Source organism: Rhipicephalus microplus, chromosome 2, assembly GCF_043290135.1.
Source record: "Rhipicephalus microplus isolate Deutch F79 chromosome 2, USDA_Rmic, whole genome shotgun sequence".
Lineage (NCBI taxonomy): Eukaryota > Metazoa > Arthropoda > Arachnida > Ixodida > Ixodidae > Rhipicephalus > Rhipicephalus microplus.
In genome coordinates this window covers 28,683,246-28,696,132 of record NC_134701.1, presented here as the reverse complement: position 1 = coordinate 28,696,132, position 12,887 = coordinate 28,683,246, and the positions used below count along the sequence as shown (strand labels likewise).

At 46.9% G+C, this 12,887-nt stretch overlaps 1 protein-coding gene across 3 annotated transcripts in view; it reads left to right on the top strand.

Moving 5' to 3' along the window:
• LOC119169162 (uncharacterized) overlaps nucleotides 1-12,887 on the top strand; it is a 472,562-nt gene that overhangs the window by 421,288 nt on the left and 38,387 nt on the right. The window lies entirely within an intron of this gene.

The window sequence follows — 12,887 nt, the reverse complement described above, 5'->3', positions numbered from 1 at the left end:
ACACACGGCACCACATGTTGCAAGAAACATGCTAGATATCGCTACTTTTCACGCATCTCCACAAAGGGGTCATTGAATCACCCGACTAAAATGGATTGTACAGCACTACTCTAAAGCCTAACTGCAGCGTCCTGTAAGCCTGTATTCGGCATCGCCTGTATTCGGCCCTTAAAAGACGTGTTTGTTCTTTCATATCAATAAACCAATGAATCTAACAATATAAATTTTTGTTCAAAATCAGTGGAAAGATTTTCGTCGGATGCAAAATAAAGATCATATTGTCATCGTAGTTTATTAACCCTTAGAGGGCCTTGTCGGGGTACTACATAAGGAAGGAGCATACATAGGGGAAAAGAAATTATCAGAAAATCATTAGTTAAGCAGCTACAATATAAATAATAATCGCAAAGAAACAGGTGCGATTCCAAACAGTCGAAATACACGTGAAGATTTTGTGCTCGAAAAGAAAAAAAAAACAAAAAATCTCAATCAGTTACATATTAGTATTCAACAAATTTGATAGTACGTTTCGCAATTTGATAGCATCAAGTTCAGTCTTAACACGGGCACGTAAACTATTCGATTCTGCAATGGCTGATGGCGAGAATGAGTTGTTGAAGGAATTAGCGGAGCCGTGTTTCTTTGAAGACAGAGGGAGTTTTACAAATGGTGTTAAGTGCGGTTTGGCGGGGAAAGCACCATGTCACGTAGGTGTGGAAAGTTGTGACACAGCTGATGAAAAAGGCATAAGCGAAATATTGTTCAGCGAAGTGCTAATGATTTCATGTCCAAGGATGATGTGATATTTTTGACATTTGGCCGATAATCGTATTGGAACGTAATAAACTGGGCTGCGCGGTGTTGAACAGCTTCAAGTAGGTCAGCAAGGTTCGCTTGATGAGGATTCGATATCGCCAGTGCAAATTCCAGTTTGCAATAAATGTATCGTATGCTAACTTGAGGATCACAAGTGGTTACGATGGCCGTCTAACAAATCCAAGGAATTTGTTAGACAGATTTGTTAGTGGAAACTTAATCTGGTGGCCGACACTAACGAATCCAAGGGATATGTTAGTGACGGCCACCAGATTATGTTTCAACCATGTAAGTTTACTTCAAAATGGTGAATCGAGGTACCTGTATGGTCGAACCAGCTCAATAAAAAAGAATGCAAAGAGTAGCAGTAGGATTAGTGTTCTCGCAATGCGTGCATTGATTGAAATTTTTAGAATTTGGTCGCGTGAGCCACTGAGTGCACCATTTTTCAAATGTAGAGAGGTCAAGTTGTAAGGCATCTGATCAATATGTGAGCTTATATACGGCGGCACGAGACGCAATCTTCGGCAAAGGGACGGGTAGATGATGAAATAAAGGTGAGCAGGACTGAACCTTGCGGTACTCTTGATAACACCTCAGTGACAGTAGATTAATACTGGCCGTTCCCTGTGAACGGCGATCTGCCAATTAGGAAACGAAGGATCCCTGACGTAATTAGTAGATGGATGCATAAGCTATTTACTTTGACCATTAGTCGTTGATGAGGTACGTGGTCGAAGGCTTTTGAAAAATCTAGGCAAATTATGGCGTTGGACGAAAGAATACAGGTTCAAATGAAGATCGTTCATGAATTCAAATAGTTGGGTTTCACATGAGCGTCCTGCGAGGAAGCCATGCTGATTACTGAAAAAAAACGAGTTCGCTTCAAGATGAAAGGCAACATGAGAGTGGATATTGTGTTCGAGAAGTTTGCAGGCGATACAAGTGAGCAATATTGGGCGAGAATTTGAAGGATCCGTTCAAAAAGCGCTTTGAAATACTGAGGCAACCTTACTTACCTTCCAGTCAATCGAAATTGTACGGGTTGATATTAACTTCGAGAACAGTATTCGTAAAAATTTACTATTGACCACTACAGTGTTTTTGACTTCATTAGCGGGGATTTTATCAAGACCGGGAGCACAGGATGCCTTGATTTTGTCTATCAAAGCTTAGACGCCCACTGATGTGACATTAGGGGAGAAAGTTGCAGTCAGGAAGCGTACCGCTGTTTAGATTTGGCTCTTGGGTGGAAACAGAGAAAAAATAACAATTCATGACATGGGGCACGATGTTCGGTGGGGAAGGGCAATCCGTCAGGATGTGACAGTTATATTGTGAGAAGCGCTATTGGTTAGTAGAAGTTTCTAAAAATTTTGTGAGTTGTTATGAAGGATGCCAAAAAAATGAGTATTCAATTTTTTTTTCTTTGTACTCTCGAAGGCATGCAAAAATACTTTTGCAGTTTGAGAGTTTAGCAGCCGAGAACGGAAATTTAGGCAGAATGCCATCATTTTCCTGGAGTCTATTTTCAGCTTATTTAAAATAGAAACACCAACTAAGAATGGTAAACATTTTAATCACCCATTTAAGAAGCCTCTAAGTCCCTAATTCAGGGTTCACACCTGTATCAGCTTTTCGTCACCTAAAAATGCCTTTTCGTGTTCATAAACTTTTTTCTAAATGAGATGTTCATATAAAAAAAAGAACAATCAGTTAGTGTGGCCATAACAGCAATAAAACATGCATAGTGCTACGAAGGCGTGACGCCAACACGGTCCCGAAGGCGCCACTGCTCCGAACTCCACCGCCAAGGTAACCAGCCGTTTGGTAGCGTGTGTTACTCAGCTCGCGACTGTTTCTGCGCAGAGCTGATAGACGAGCGGACAAGACGACGGTGATTTAAGGCAAGGTTTATGTACAGCATATAAATAGAAGCGTTACATATTCGGCACTGGGGCCGACAGCTTAGAGACTCGAAGAGCCGAGATGTCTTCTCTCACACGCATACTTCGGCTTCTCTCTGACGCCAAAAGTCAACAGTTGGCGACGCACCGCAGGGCTTTTTTACAGGCACCGGCTTGATCTTTTGAGTCACCAGCGTCCAACCAGAAGCGCCACTGGCCGTGATGTCAGAATCCTCCAATGGGGCCCGCTGCTGGGCGGCGTCATGCTCGTCAAATCCGGAGCCGCTGCGCGTGGTTGCACCCAAGCACGAGTGATGTTGCAACGCATTACGCAAGACTCGCCAGACTGGAAGGCACTCGTGGGCTCGCGGGCTGAAGGGTCTCATTGTGCGTCGCTTCACAGAATGGCGCTGCCGCTTGATGACATCGTTGGGTTGATCGCGTCAGGTCGGTTCAGTTGCTGGCCTTCACACAGATTGCCTTTGCAGATGCATGGACGTTTGGTGTGGACTCCCAGGCGTAACAGCCAGACAATGTGCCGGAAAGACGAGCTACTTCTACGTGGCTCGGATGTCGGGCCTGCTCGATCGCTAGGACTCTCCAAGTTTGCCTCCAGGGCCATGGGGAGAATGTAGCTCCACGCTCAGTTCCGTGAGCACATCCAATCCTTGAGGACGGATCCCAGTTACACTGGCTTGTCGCCACAACTTCTCGGCCAGTTTCACTCGTCTCGTCTGACAATTTTTTGGTTTCAGCACTTGTCGATGGCTCTGCAACTTATCATGAACGGTTTGACAACAGACAACACACGACACAAGCAAGTGCCCTCGGTCACCTGACAGAACACCAGACAAAGTACAGTACAACATATACCTAGCTACGTGTCTATCGGAATTTCGTTCCCTCTACATCAAGAGGCACATGTGAGACACAAGACCCTGAAAATGAGAACTCAAATTTTTACACAACGTAATAAAATAAAACGCAACATAAAGTTGGCTCCTCGAGATCACTCTGGACGAAAGCGCTCAGCTTAGGCCGTGATGAGGACAAAATTTTGCCCCGAATCTCCAGCGAGAAACCGAAAAGAGGAGAAGGTACCAAGGTACTAACTAAAACGCATGGCTCAATGCATCTGGATTAGTGTTTAGCTTTCCATTTTTGTAGTGAACGTCAAAGTTGTGCTGTTGAAGTCTCTAACCAGCCACTTTTAGGCGACATGTTATTAAACCAGGTTACAGGACAGTGGTCCGTTTCGACCACGAACTTCGAACCGGAGACAACAGGCTAGCTTTTGAAAGGCCCACACGAGGCAAGCGCATTCGTTTTCAGAGGTACTGTATGCCTTTTTCCTGCAGCTGAGTTTTCGACCTAAATACAAAACTTGCTTTTTGTTACCAGCACTGTCTTCCTGGCACAGTATAGCTCCCATACCACGATCCCTCGCGTCGCATTAAAACACAAATCTCTTAGAGAAATCGGGTGTCAAGAGAAAAGACTTTTTGCTTAGGGCTCTTCTCAGCTGGCAAAACGCATTCTCCTTTTCTGAGTCCCATACTACTTTAACCAGCTCGGACTTTCGAAGTGCGCCAGTTAGAAGGCTGGCAATGCTAGAGTAGTTTTGCACGTAATGCTGATAGTATCCAGCTAGGCCCAAGAATGACCTTATCTCACATTTTGTGGTTGGTCGTGGATAGTTCACGACGGCGGCTACATTAATTTCTGAAAGTCTACGCCTGCCACTCCCCACAACGTGTCTCAGGTAAGACACCTCACCACACCCTAAGTGACATTTAGTAGGTTTAACGGTAAGACCAGCTTCTTTCAACCTGTTCAGCCCAACTCGAAAATTCTCGACATGTTCTTCGCAGTTGTCTGAGAATATGGCAACATCGTCAAGGTATGGCGGAGCGAACTCAGAGAGGCCATTAAGAACGCGGTTCATTAAGCCTGAAAAACAAAAGGGCGCATTTTTCAATATAAAGCTCCGCTTAAGTGGACGATATGGTTCGAATGGGGAAACGAATGTGGCATAGCGGCTAGCGCGCTCCGTAAGGGGGACTTGCCAATACACTTGAGACGTCCCCCGCTACGCCACCGATTACCAAAGAAAGGGAAGAACACTCAACCCTTTTTCTATCTGGTTCCGTCTTGGCTACGTGTCTCAATCACTTTCCACATACAGAGATTCTTGCTAGGGCCAGGAAGTAAGAGACGCTACGACCTGTTCCTGTATACTGATTCATTTAATTTATTACTAACTGCAAACATCGTATACCCGCGTACATCAACCACTACACAAAATTATAACACATGATTTAGACACTCGGGACGTTCGAGAAAGGACAGGCACATAAAGAAAGTAACTGCAACAATACAAGGGCATGCATATATAAAGAAAGCACACGACGACACAAATGATGAAGTTATCAATGAATAAAACCATGCAATGTCTCAACGCGCCGCTTCCCTTCCTGCAAAGCTCGTCTAAATAGGGTGCATAACGTTCGTCTCACAAATGGTCCCTGCTGTCAGTCTTCATCGTCTTCGTCGTCTTTGTCGTCTCTCTCAGCGATTTCTATCTTAATCCACTTTCATAACGTCCCGCAACCACTCGCTTCCTAGTTTCCCATCTCTAACATTTATTCCTCGTCATATCAGCTCTGCCTCAGTCATCATCTCATCGACTCTCATTGCTATCTCTTCACACCGTTATCTTCCTTTTCCATTCCGTCTCTCTACCATCTCGAGCTCATCGCATCGTCTCTCTGACTCTCTTCGCATCGTCTCGTAGTCCCTTTTCGTAGGATCCGACTCCGCCCCTCCGTGGCACCTAACCGATTGCCACTGTTGTCACGACACATTTCTCTGTCAGTCGGTGTGTGTCATCTTTGACGGCCGTCCCCGCGGCCCACACCAGTAGAAAACCCTCTCCCTATCAAAGCTGAACCAGAAACTATGTACAAACTCAAGCCTCAGAGAGAGAGATGGGCGAGCTGTCTGAAGACACGTGAATTACGAGCGAAAAATTGTCTCAATGCTCCGACAAAGAGATCGTCTGTAATGGCCATCGTCCGGGGTTTGCAGTGTTGTGCCGAAATGTTTTCGGCCGAACCGAACGCCCCGGTTTGTGGTATCCGATGACCGGTTGTCCAGACCAAGTCTCAACGTCTCTATGCAGCTTGGTGTCTCCCGCGAAATTTTCCGCAGCCGCCACTTCTTCGTCATTCAACGCCACGGGGGTGGGGGGGGGGGGCATCCGCGCAGAACGCAATAATGAGCTCTGGAGCAACAGAGTCTGACGGAAAGTCAGGCCGGGCCCGGCAGAGGTGCTGCAGCAGGGTCGCATTCACCGAACCAACAAAAGGTGCTCTGCTGCTCCCCCATGTCACAAATCTGAAGGGTGCGCGCAGATTATTGCGACCGTACACGGTCACACTGTCTGTAGACAAGGCACCGCCTGGTTCTCGCGTTTGTGCAGGGGGAGGGGGGGGCGTGAGAACAGTAGAAATAATCCTTCCAGGTACTCCACTCCGGAATGCCCATTCGTTACACCGAAGGTTTTTTTTTTCCTTTTTTTTATACGTGGGTTTAAGAAACGAGCGTAAACATCTTGAAAGGACCGGGGTTCAGTCCGTGTTTGCGGGGACGTCACACCCTCGCACGAGTTCTAACGTGGAAATATAGCTAGACAGTGACACATTTTCTCCCCTCTCCTCTAGGTTTGGTATCGGGTAAGTTTGGTCTCGAGTTATGGTTTTAAGACGCCGATATTCGATGCATGGCCTCGGATATTTTCCCGACACTTGAACCAATATAATAGGAGATGTATAGTCACTCTCGCCTGTTACTATGACTCCCAACTCCAGCATTTCATCTATCTGCTCTTTCATGATCTGCTTTTGCACAGGGAAACATCGATACGACTTGCTACGGATAGGTCCTCACAATCTAGCTCGATATCGTGTTCCATCACCGTCGTGCTTCCAGGACGGTCCGAAAACACTTCCTTAAACTCGGAAATGATCCTTCTCAGGTCCTCCTTCTAGCCTTCACCTAACATAGGCTCTAGGTTCAACTTCTCCAAGATTACCTCCGATCCCCTTTCGATTACATCACTAGATGTCAAAATTTCTGCTCCCTCTTCCTCTGAAGCATTCAAAAGCATATTTACAACCCCTTGACGTTGAACGTATGGTTTCATTAAGTTAGTGTGGTAAATTTTGTTGGGCCACCTTCCTAATTTCACTTCATAATTGGTATCATAAAGCTTTGATATTACCTTGGCGGGCCCTTTTCAATGAACCTCAAGCTTGTTCTTTTTGGACGGCTGCAGCAGCATTACCTGGCTACCTATTTCAAAGCTGCGCTTCTTCGCCAATCTGTTGTAGTACTCTTTCGAGAACACTTGTGCAGCCTTCACGTGGCTTTTAACAAAATATTTTGTTGTTTCAAGCCTCTGAAGGAGGTCTAGAACATACGCAACTACGTTAGGGTCCTCATCGAATCCCTCCCAGGACTCACGTAGCATTCGCAATGGTGTTCTCAAACTCTTGCCATACACAAGCTCTGCAGGGCTAAACCCAGTGTTCTCATGAGGAGCTGATCTCAAAGCAAACATAGCGGGAGAAATACATGCCTTCCAGTCGCATTTGTGCTCCTATCAAAGAGCTCTCAGTATCCGTTTCAGAACGGAATGCATACGCTCTACCAGATTAGATTGCTGGTGATGGATCAAGCTGTGATCTACTTTTATTCCAAATTTATTCAAAGAGGTAGAAGAAAGGCAGCTGGTGAAGACACTAACGTTTGCTCTACCACCGTATCGACCAAGACTCCGACAACTTCACTCTCAGAAAACCCATTCTCATTCACCTCCATATCTGCTACTCCTACTGGTAATGCCTTATCGTCTCGTGGGACCGTCAAGTTAGAAACCGCAGCTAAACCGTCTGTATCCGCTCTAGCAACTTTGACAGCATTTTTTTCACCCAGTGGAACCGGCGTGCGAGTGTTTCTCCCAAACACACACTCGCTCAATGGCGGACCACATCCTCCTCAATGACGGAAATATTACCACATCCGCACACGGTGAAACGTGACACATTTTTACGGAGCTTGTTTCCTCGCGATTAATTACGATCGGAATGGACCTCTGTGCGTCGTTGTCGCAAGGAGGAGTTGCGTCTGGGTTTCCAGAATAGAATTTTGTCACCATCTGCTTGCATTTGTAAACGTGGCTGCCACCCGTCAAATTCCACTTTCGTCGCCGGTACCGGTAGCACTCTCGCCAAAAGTGACCAAACCTGCCACCGTTATAGCACCCGCCAGAATAAGGGAGCTGCATCGGGAATTCTTGCCGACTCTGTTTCACCTTATTGCGTACTGTCAAGCTCTCCACAAGTTTTTTTGACGCGGTCAAGGTGGCTATGCATCTCATCAATATCCGCGTTGTCTTCTACGTATGAAACAAGTAATGTATGGCTCCACGACACCTTCTCATTCTGTTCTTCCTTGATCGCTACGCTAATGGCCTCGTCAAAAGTTTTGGGATCGCGAGACAGAATAAATCTGCGAACCGGATTCCTCAGCCCCAATTAAAATTGCGAAAACAATTGTTCGGCTAGAGTTTTGCGGCGCAGTTAAGTTTTCGTCGGACACACACCATTGGAGCTCGCCAAGGTAGTTGTTCCGAGCATACGCAAGCGACACGCAAATGACCACACGTCCTCATCTGTCCTTTGCCTCGCGTTTGAAAACCTTTACATATTAAAGATAAGTGGCTCGGTATCAAATTTCTTAAGGGCCAAAATATTTGAACTCAGAAAAAGTTGCAGCCGCAGCGAAGCCATCATCCCACCACGCCAAATTGTGCGCCATGCCTATCATCTTGCATCGTGCTTTGCACACGAGCTCACTATCTTGCCATCCATTCAAGCGACCAACCTGCTCCAAAATTAGTCCCCAATATTCGGACCCATATCGCCTCCCGTAAATGACGGAACCATGCTTGCTAACATTAGCGCACTCATTTTTACTGGATCTTCTCTGTCGATCATCTTCGTAACCTGCTCGTTCATTTTGCCGCCCCTAGTTCCTTAGTACAAAGGTGAAATCTCGTACTGTGACCCCAGCAGTAATCCCATCACTGCCACCACTTGAGACGTCCCCGCTACGCCAGCGATCGCCAAAGAGAGGGAAGACCACTCAATCCTTTTTCTCGATTCTCTCTTTTGCGTCTCAACCACTTTTTACACACAGGGATTCGTGCCGGGGCCGGGAAATAGGAGCCGCTACGACCTGTTCCTAATTACTGATGCATTTCAATAATTACTAGTTGCAAACACCATACACTCATGCTGCATGCGTACAACAACAACTACACAAAATTTTAACACATGATTTAGACACTCGCGATGATTGACACAGGTCACAGAAATTAAGTAACTGCAAAAATACAAGCGTACGCAAATATAAAGGAAACACAGTATGACACAAATCACGAAGCTATCAATTGATGAAACCACACAATGTCTCAACGCGCCGCATCCCTTCCTGCAAAGCTAGTCTAAATAAGGTACATAAAGTTCGTCCCACGAGTTGTCCATGTTGTCGGGAGCTTCGGAGCATCATGTTCGAGGCGGGGCTCAGAGTTTCTTCCTGAGATCACTGTCCAATTTGTAAAGGCCCTCATCGTCTTCGTCGTCTTTGCCGTCCCTCTCAGTAATTTCTACCTTAGTCTTCTTTCATAACGTCCCGCGATCACTCGCTTCCTCGTTCCCAATCTCTAACTTTCATTCCTCGTCATGCCATCCCAGCCTCAGTCATAATTTCATCGACTCTTATCGCTATCTCTTCCCACCGTTATCTTCCTTTTCCATTTCATCTCTCTACCATCTAGATATTATCGCATGGTCCCCTCGATCGCCGTTCCGCAGTCTCTTTTCGTAGGACCCGACTCCTTCCCTCCGTGGCACCTAACCAATTGTCACTGTTGACACGACACATTTTTCCGTCAGTCGGTGTGTGTCAGCTTCGACGACTGCCCCCGCAGCCTACGTCAGTGCAAAGCCCTCTCCAAAGCAAAGTAGAGCAAGTAACATTGTACAAACTAAATCTTTAGAGAAGGAGATGGGCGAGCTGTCCGATGGCACGTGAATTACGGGCGACCAGGAGTCCCAATGTTCAGAAAAAGCGCGCCGTTTGTAATGGCCGACACCCGGAGTTTGGAGCGCTGTGACGAAATGCTTTGAGCCGCCCCGATTGCTCCGGTTTCCGGTACCCGACGGCCCGATGTCCAGATTGAGTTTAGACGCCTCCATGCAACGCGGAGTCTCCCGCGAAATTCTCCGAAGCCACCGCTTTTTCGTTCTTTAACGCCGCAGGTGGTCATCCGGGCAGATCGCAGTAATGAGTCCTGGAGCTGCAGAGGCTGACGGAATGTCAGGCCGGACCCGGCATGGGCGCTGTATACAGCAGGGTCGCATGTACAGCACCAACAAGAGGTGCCCCTTTTGCCCCCATGCCATTATTCTGAAGGAACGCACGGAGCATCGCCCTCGTGTACTGTTCGTAGACAACAAGGCGCCTCCCGGTCCTGGTGTTTGCGCGGTGGGCCCGCGAGAGCTGTCGACAGAATCCTTCTAGGAACTTTGCTCCGAAATGCGCATTCGGAGCCACGATAGTTTTCTGTTTCTTTTTTTATTCCAGTGCGTGGGTTTAAGCATTGAAGGTAAACATCTTGAAAGGCCCGGGATTCGGTACGCGTTTCGGTAACGTCACAGCTTGTATATTCATGTAAGAAATTTGGCAGGCAGAAGCATGTGTTGCATAGCCACGTATAGCAAGGGGGAAAATTAGAAATAAGGGTGCAGATAATGGAAATGAGGAAGCGAGAGTGTAAAACATGTTTAGTCGTGTATGGCATTCGGCAGGCAGACGGGGGCATATGCGCAGCTATGCCCCCTTGCTATGCACGGCATAGCCCCGAATAGCAAGGGGGTGAAATTTGAAATCAGGGCGCAGAGAATGAAAATGGGAAAGCGAGGAGGAGAATCTTTGTATTGTTTTGTATGGCATTTGGGAGGCAGACCTGTTTAATTCGTAGCCGTGTATACCAAGGGACGAGAAAGCGAGCTTAGGGTGAAGAGGATGCTAATGAAGAAGCGAGGGGGTAAAGCATGTATAGTCATGTATGGCATTCGGCAGGCAGATGCATAGCAAGGGGGGAAATTAAAAATGAGGGTGTAGATAATAAAAATGAGGAAGCGAGATGGTAAATCATGTTTAGTCAAGTATGGCATTCGGCAGGCAGAAGCATGTGTGGCATAGCCGCGTACAGCAAGGAGGAAAATTACAAATTAGGGTGCAGATAATAGAAACGAGGAAGCGACAGGGTAAATCATGTTTAGTCATGAATGGCATTCGGCAGGCAGAAGCATGTGTGGCATATCCGCGTACAGCAAGGAGGAAAATTACAAATGAGGGTGCAGATAATAGAAACGAGGAAGCGACAGGGTAAATCATGTTTAGTCATGAATGGCATTTGGCAGGCAGAAGCATGTGTGCCATAGCCGTGCATAGCAAGGGGGAAAGTAGAAATGAGGGTGCAGATAATGGAAATGAGGAGGCGAGAGGGTAAAGCATGTTTAGTCAGGTATGGCATTTGGCAGGCATGTATGGCATTCGGCACACAAAAGCATGTATGGCAGAGCCGCGTATAGCAAGGGGGAAATTATAAATGAGGGTGCAGACAATGGCAATGAGGAAGCGAGAGGGTAAAGCATGTAGAGTGATGTATTGCATTCGGCAGGCATGTGTTCAAAGCGTGCATCGATTCCTTATATTCGAAATATAAGCGAAGCCCTAGCCCGTCTATTCAGAAAACGTGGTGTACAGATCGCGCATGTTCCAGCAAGCAAGCTTAAGGCTGAGTTGCTAAATGTGAAGGATCCTCTCCCTCGGCAACACTTTCCTGGTGTGGTCTACAAGATACCATGCGCCGATTGCGAATCGGTGTACATTGGCACGAGTGGAAATTACTGCAAACGTCTGATGCAACACAAGAATGACGTCGCCAAGGGCCACACAGTGACAAATGCACTCGCAGAGCATGCCGAGAAGACGGGCCACGAGATAAGCTGGGACAACGCACGCATCGTGGCCACGGAGAAGAATTTTACAACCAGACTGAACCTCGAATCACTAATCATTCAGACGACAAGTAACACAATCAATAGATCATCTGGCACACTAAACCACGTGTACTCCCGGACTCTGCGTCATGCGCTCAACGTTACATAAGAACCTGTTGCTCAGCCATCATTCCATTGTGAACAAGGGACCCGTACGGGTCCCGAAACGTCATTGTTTTGTTTGGCATTGGTCAGTGACCTGTTTTTTCAACAATGCCTTTAGCTGACCAGACGGCATTCCGTCGAACTCTCGACTACGTGAGAATCCGCCACAAGTATGGACAATCGGCTATCACCAGGATTCGTCAGTTCTTGAGTGCATCTACACGACTGGCAGCTTTGAAGACGCACCTGCATTTCAACGTAACCTGTAAGTCCAAGCAACTCATCCCAAAATCTTTGCAGTTAAAGCACCCCGTGAAATCGGCATTCGGTCATCAAGTCATTTCGAAAGCTGAACGGCAGCTTCTTCAAGCACGGATAGAAGACTGCAAGCAGACTGTGAAGCGCCTTGGGACTGACATTTTCTTCACAACACGCCAGCTGGAATTTATCATGCCTGAATTACTCCCTGAAATACATCTCGTGGCGAACCAAGCATCGCGACGACGAACAGAAAAGCAGAAAACGTCACAAGAGCGCAAACTGAGTGCTTTGCTAGAAAAAGGCAGGAATACCAGAGGACCCATGTTCGAGGTCAGGAACTTGTCGTCATACGAGCTAACTCCTGCGGAATGCCAAGTTTTGAGCCGTGGTCTCAACTTCAACCAAGCAAAGCAGCCGGACACACGCAAGGTCGTGTGTGCTGTCGAAAACGCTATTGGTCTACTTGGAGAAAGTGAACGAGACGAAATCCGTACGAGAGCAGTAGGTATACTATCAAGAATTCGCAAGTCTGGCTGCCAGCAAGTCCTCTCGGAAGACGAGGAAAAAGCGATTAAGGCATTGCACAAAAACAAGAAGATTGCCG